The 7,406-nt window shown below is 43.5% G+C and overlaps 1 pseudogene; it reads right to left on the bottom strand.

The window, feature by feature from the left end:
- Positions 1 to 1,458: 1,458 nt before the first annotated feature.
- LOC123740010 (E3 ubiquitin-protein ligase arih1-like) overlaps positions 1,459 to 7,406 on the bottom strand; it is a 25,307-nt pseudogene continuing 19,359 nt past the window's right edge.

Genomic DNA, 7,406 nt, shown 5'->3' with positions numbered 1-7,406 from the left:
ATTATTTAGATTTGTTAAACACTTTTTTGGTTACTGCATGATTCCATGTGTGTTATTTCATAGTTTTAATGTCTTCAATATTATCCTACAAAATAGTAAAGAAGAACCCTGGAATGAGTAGGTGTCCAAACTTTTGACTGGTATTGTGTGTGTTGGCCAAGAACATGTTATAGCTAACTAGCTTGTTAATTGTTTACAAACAAAATAGTGAACTAAACACCTACCTAGCTAGCTGGCTGGCTGCCGTGGCTAGCTAGCTAGCTAGGTAGGTGTTTAGTTCACTATTTTGTTTGTAAACAATTAACAAGCTAGTTAGCTATAACATGTTCTTGGCTGCCGTGGCTAGCTAGCTAGCTAGTTGCCTGCTGTGGCTAGCCAGCTGACCGCCGCGGCTAGCCATAAAAGGACTCGTTTTTAAAGTTGGTTCATCTAAACACCTAGCTAGCTGACTGCTGTGGCTAGCTAAAAAATGACTCGTTTTTTTAAAAAAGTTGGTTCATCTAAAAGTGTACTTCCACTATGGTTTTGGACATTCAAAGCAACGGGGGAAATGTCCATGGCAGGCATTTGTTGTCATCGAAGCACAAACACCACCCCCACTAAAATCAGCCTACACACCTGTCGTTACTATGACAACTAGCATAGCCATGTCACACACACACCTGTCGTTACTATGACAACTAGCGTAGCCATGTCAGCAAATGATGGCTGTGTGAACACACCTGTCGTTACTATGACAACTAGCGTAGCCATGTCACACACACACACCTGTCGTTACTATGACAACCAGCATAGCCATGTCACTAAATGACTGCTGTCTGAACACACCTGTCGTTACTATGACAACCAGCGTAGCCATGTCACACACACACCTGTCGTTACTATGACAACCAGCATAGCCATGTCACTAAATGACCGCTGTCGTTACTATGACAACCAGCGTAGCCATGTCACACACACACCTGTCGTTACTATGACAACTAGCATAGCCATGTCACTAAATGACCGCTGTCTGAACACACCTGTCGTTACTATGACAACCAGCGTAGCCATGTCACACACACACACCTGTCGTTACTATGACAACCAGCGTAGCCATGTCACACACACACACCTGATTCGATCAGTTGTAACTTGCTGTTTGGACAATCAGTATTCTAAAACCTGATTTGGAGAAGAAAAATTTTAAAAATGATTTGAGCATTAAGGTCTGCAGTGTTAACGAGGCTTTAGAGATCTCATTCTACGCTGATCGAACACACTGCAAATTAAAAAGGTCAAGAAATCCTGGTCGGAGGATCCCACATTTCTGCTTATTCCCTCCTGATACCGGAAATCTTCCAACCAGAATACTACAGTATAAAATACACACCGAGACACTCCTGCTGTAAATTCATATAAAACAATTTCAGTTGAGAGTTAGTTCAATTCTACTGACTCACACAACACTCCCAGTAATAATGTGATGTTTCCATTTATTAAAATCAAACATATCATTTTAATTATACTTTTTTTTAATAATTGTTTCAACACATAAGCATTTGGGGTCGAGAACGAGTCCTAATTTGCCAAACAACTGGGGGCAAAAAAGGATTGGGTTTTAAAAGACGGCCAAGTTTGGTGTCATCTTCAGACTTAACTGCAGCAGCTGTTCTAGATGTTCCAGATCTATGTGCAGCAGCTGTTCTAGATGTTCCAGATCTATGTGCAGCAGCTGTTCTAGCTGATTCTCGATGTGATCTATGCCCCTTTTTTTGGCAGTCATTTCTTATGAAGTCTGCTGCAGTCCAGTCAACACAGGCCAACCAGGGATGGGCTGGGAACCAGAAAAATCGATCCTCTCTCGAATGGTCAGTCTTCTCACTCTACCTCCTATTGATGATTTACTTTTGAAAGTTTCCATTCAACCAGGGAGGGAAGTGGGATGTAGTAGTGGGTGGTGTCCCAGGAGAGATTCTCTTAACTAGGAGATGGTCCATGGTGATGTGGAGAAAGCAACGTTAAAGAACAGAGATTCTCTAAACTAGAAGATGGTCCACGGTGGTGCGGAGAAGGGAGAAGAGAAGAGATACTCAGAGATGGTGTGGAGAGGGGTAGAGACAGTAGAAGAGAAACACTTACAGAACACAGATATCCTCTCCTCACGGACTAAGAACAAATATTCTCTAGAGAGACGGTCCATGAGGAGAGGCCAATGTACTCCCCATTGGTCCTTCTTAACCCTCTATGTACTCCCCCCCATTGGTCCTTCTTAATCCTCTATGTACTCCCATTGGTCCTTTTCATAGCCTTCATGAACGTGTTGTAGCAGCACCCTCCGTCGGCTCTCACAGTATCTACACAGACAGGAGAGAGAGGAGGTACAGTATCTACACAGACAGGAGAGAGAGGAGGTACAGTATCTACACAGACAGGAGAGAGAGAGAGTACAGTATCTACACAGACAGGAGAGAGAGGAGGTACAGTATCTACACAGACAGGAGAGAGAGAGAGGAGGTGGTACAGTATCTACACAGACAAGAGAGAGAGGTACAGTATCTACACAGACAGGAGAGAGAGGAGTAGTACAGTATCTACACAGACAAGAGAGAGAGGAGGTGGTACAGTATCTACACAGACAAGAGAGAGAGGAGGTGGTATAGTATCTACACAGACAGGAGAGAGAGAGGAGGTGGTACAGTATCTACACAGACAGGAGAGAGAGGAGGTACAGTATCTACACAGACAGGAGAGAGAGAGAGAGGAGGTACAGTATCTACACAGACAGGAGAGAGAGAGAGAGGTGGTACAGTATCTACACAGACAGGAGAGCGAGAGGAGGTGTACAGTATCTACACAGACAGGAGAGAGAGAGGAGGTGTACAGTATCTACACAGACAGGAGAGAGAGAGGAGGTGTACAGTATCTACACAGACAGGAGAGAGAGAGGAGGTGTACAGTATCTACACAGACAGGAGAGAGAGAGGAGGTACAGTATCTACACAGACAGGAGAGAGAGAGGAGGTACAGTATCTACACAGACAGGAGAGAGAGAGGAGGTACAGTATCTACACAGACAGGAGAGAGAGAGGGTGGTACAGTATCTACACAGACAGGAGAGAGAGAGGGTAGTACAGTATCTACACAGACAGGAGAGAGAGAGGAGTAGTACAGTATCTACACAGACAGGAGAGAGAGAGGAGTAGTACAGTATCTACACAGACAGGAGAGAGAGAGGGTAGTACAGTATCTACACAGACAGGAGAGAGAGAGGTGGTACAGTATCTACACAGACAGGAGAGAGAGAGGAGTAGTACAGTATCTACACAGACAGGAGAGAGAGAGGAGTAGTACAGTATCTACACAGACAGGAGAGAGAGAGAGTAGGTACAGTATCTACACAGACAGGAGAGAGGTGGTACAGTATCTACACAGACAGGAGAGAGAGAGAGAGGTGGTACAGTATCTACACAGACAGGAGAGAGAGAGAGAGGTGGTACAGTATCTACAGAGACAGGAGAGAGAGAGGAGGTAGAGTATCTACACAGACAGGAGAGAGAGAGGTAGTACAGTATCTACACAGACAGGAGAGAGAGGAGGTAGAGTATCTACACAGACAGGAGAGAGAGAGGTAGTACAGTATCTACACAGACAGGAGAGAGAGGAGGTAGAGTATCTACACAGACAGGAGAGAGAGAGAGGAGGTACAGTATCTACACAGACAGGAGAGAGAGAGAGGAGTAGTACAGTATCTACACAGACAAGAGAGAGAGAGAGGTACAGTATCTACACAGACAGGAGAGAGAGGTGGTACAGTATCTACACAGACAGGAGAGAGAGGAGGTACAGTATCTACACAGACAGGAGAGAGAGAGAGAGGTAGTACAGTATCTACACAGACAGGAGAGAGAGGAGGTACAGTATCTACACAGACAGGAGAGAGAGGAGGTACAGTATCTACACAGACAGGAGAGAGAGAGAGGAGGTGGTACAGTATCTACACAGACAAGAGAGAGAGAGGAGGTGGTACAGTATCTACACAGACAGGAGAGAGAGGAGGTACAGTATCTACACAGACAGGAGAGAGAGAGAGAGGAGGTGGTACAGTATCTACACAGACAAGAGAGAGAGAGGAGGTGGTACAGTATCTACACAGACAGGAGAGAGAGAGAGGAGTAGTACAGTATCTACACAGACAAGAGAGAGAGAGAGGAGTACAGTATCTACACAGACAGGAGAGAGAGAGAGGAGGTGTACAGTATCTACACAGACAGGAGAGAGAGAGAGGAGGTGTACAGTATCTACACAGACAGGAGAGAGAGAGGAGGTGTACAGTATCTACACAGACAGGAGAGAGAGAGGAGGTGTACAGTATCTACACAGACAGGAGAGAGAGAGGAGGTACAGTATCTACACAGACAGGAGAGAGGTGGTACAGTATCTACACAGACAGGAGAGAGAGAGAGAGGTGGTACAGTATCTACACAGACAGGAGAGAGAGAGGTGGTACAGTATCTACACAGACAGGAGAGAGAGAGAGGTGGTACAGTATCTACAGAGACAGGAGAGAGAGAGGAGGTAGAGTATCTACACAGACAGGAGAGAGAGGAGGTAGAGTATCTACACAGACAGGAGAGAGAGGAGGTAGAGTATCTACACAGACAAGAGAGAGAGAGGTAGTACAGTATCTACACAGACAGGAGAGAGAGGAGGTACAGTATCTACACAGACAGGAGAGAGAGAGGAGGTACAGTATCTACACAGACAGGAGAGAGAGGTGTAGTACACTACTAGAGGTCGACCGATTAATCGGAATGGCCGATTAATTTGGGCCGATTTCAAGTTTTCATAACAATCGGAAATCGGTATTTTTGGACGCCGATTAAAAAAAAAATATAAATGTAATATTATTTTTTGTTTTTAGACCTTTATTTAACTAGATAAGAATGTGTTCTTACCTGACTTATTTACAATGACGGCCTAGGAACAGTGGGTTAACTGCCTTGTTCAGGGGCAGAACGACAGATTTTTACCTTGTCAGCTCAGGGATTCAATCTTGCAACCTTACGGTTAACTAGTCCATCGCTCTAACCACCTGCTTTACATTGCACTCCACGAGGAGCCTGCCTGTTACGCGAATGCAGTAAGAAGCCAAGGTAAGTTGCTAGCTAGCATTAAACTTATCTTATAAAAAACAATCAATCATAATCACTAGTTAACTACACATGGTTGATGATATTACTAGTTTATCTAGCCTGTCCTGCGTTGCATATAATCGCTTAGGTACACGTTGCTCCAACCATAAACATCAATGCCTTTCTTAAAATCAATACACAAGTATATATTTTTAAACCTGCATATTTAGTTAATATTGCCTGCTAACATGAATTTCTTTTAACTAGGGAAAATGTGTCACTTCTCTTGCAAACAGAGTCAGGGTATATGCAGCAGTTTGGGCCGCCTGGCTCGTTGCGAACTGTGTGAAGACTATTTCTTCTTAACAAAGACGGCCGACTTCGCCAAACGGGGGATGATTTAACAAAAGCGCATTTGCGAGAAAAGCACAATCGTTGCACGACTGTACCCAACCATAAACATCAATGCCTTTCTTAAAATCAATACACAGAAGTATATATTTTTAAACCTGCATATTTAGCTAAAAGAAATCCAGGTTAGCAGGCAATATTAACCAGGTGAAATTGTGTCATTTTGTGTTCATTGCACGCAGAGTCAGTGTATATGCAACAGTTTGGGCCGCCTGGCTCGTTGCGAACTAATTTGACAGAATTTTACATAATTATGACATTACATTGAAGATTGCACAATGTAAAAGGAATAACGTTTTGTTTTCGAGATGATAGTTTCCGGATTCGACCATATTAATGACCTAAGGCTCGTATTTCTGTGTGTTATTATGTTATAATTAAGTCTATGATTTGATAGAGCAGTCTGACTGAGCGGTGGTAGGCAGCAGCAGCTCGTAAGCATTCATTCAAACAGCACTTTCGTGCGTTTTGCCAGCAGCTCTTCGCTGTGCTTCAAGCATTGAGCTGTTTATGACTTCAAGCCTGTCAACTCCCGAGATTAGGCTGGTGTAACCAATGTGAAATGGCTAGCTAGTTAGCGGGGTGCGCGCTAATAGCGTTTCAAACATCACTCGCTCTGAGACTTGGAGTAGTTGTTCCCCTTGCTCTGCATGGGTAACGCTGCTTCGAGGGTGGCTGTTGTCGATGTGTTCCTGGTTCGAGCCCAGGTAGGAGCGAGGAGAGGGACGGAAGCTATACTGTTACACTGGCAATACTAAAGTGCCTATAAGAACATCCAATAGTCAAAGGTATATGAAATACAAATCGTATAGAGAGAAATAGTCCTATAATTCCTATAATAACTACAACCTAAAACTTCTTACCTGGGAATATTGAAGACTCATGTTAAAAGGAACCACCAGCTTTCATATGTTCTCATGTTCTGAGCAAGGAACTTAAACGTTAGCTTTCTTACATGGCACAAATTGCACTTTTACTTCCTTCTCCAACACTGTGTTTTTGCATTATTTAAACCAAATTGAACATGTTTCATTATTTATTGATGTATTATATTAAGTTAAAATAAGTGTTCATTCAGTATTGTTGTAAATGTCATTACAACAACAACAAAAAATTATTATAAAAAAAGTAATAAAAAAATGGCCGATTAATCGGCATCGGCTTTTTTTGGTCCTCCAATAAATCGGTATTGAAAAATCATAAGTCGGTCGACCTCTATACAGTACCTACACATACAGGAGAGATTATACGCAGGAGTACACCAAACATTCAGAACACCTTTCCATGACAGACCAGGTGAATCCAGAGGTCCCTTATTGATGTCACCTGTTAAATCCACTTCAAATCAGTGTAGATGAAGGGGAGGAAACGGGTTAAAGAAGGATTTTTAAGCCTCGATACAATTGAGACATGGATTGTGTATGTCTGCCATTCAGAGGGTGAATGTGGCAAGACAGAAGATTGAAGTGCCTTTGAACGGGGGGGGTATGGTAGTATGTGCCAGGCGCACTGGTTTGTTTCAAGAACTGCAACGCTGCTGGGTTTTTCACACTCAACAGTTTTCCGTGTGTATCAAGAATGGTCCACAACCCAAAGGACATCCAGCCAACTTGACAACTGTGGGAAGCATTGAAGTCAACATTTTCAACACCTTGTAGAGTCCACGCCCCGAAGAATTGAGGCTGTTCTGGGTGCAACTCGGTATCAGGAAGGTGTTCCTAATGTTTTGAGTACTCAAGTGTATAAATCGAACAATACCCCCTAGAACACAGAAATGAGATAAAAGCTTCCCACCCACCTGTATTTATCTTGTACTTTTTGCTTGATATCCTGCAAGGAATCCTGGGAGATGTCCCTCTCCAGGTATCCCGACAACGTCTC

Source organism: Salmo salar, unplaced genomic scaffold (assembly GCF_905237065.1).
Source record: "Salmo salar unplaced genomic scaffold, Ssal_v3.1, whole genome shotgun sequence".
In the NCBI taxonomy this organism is placed as follows: Eukaryota; Metazoa; Chordata; class Actinopteri; order Salmoniformes; family Salmonidae; genus Salmo; species Salmo salar.
This window is presented reverse-complemented; position numbering and strand designations above follow the sequence as displayed.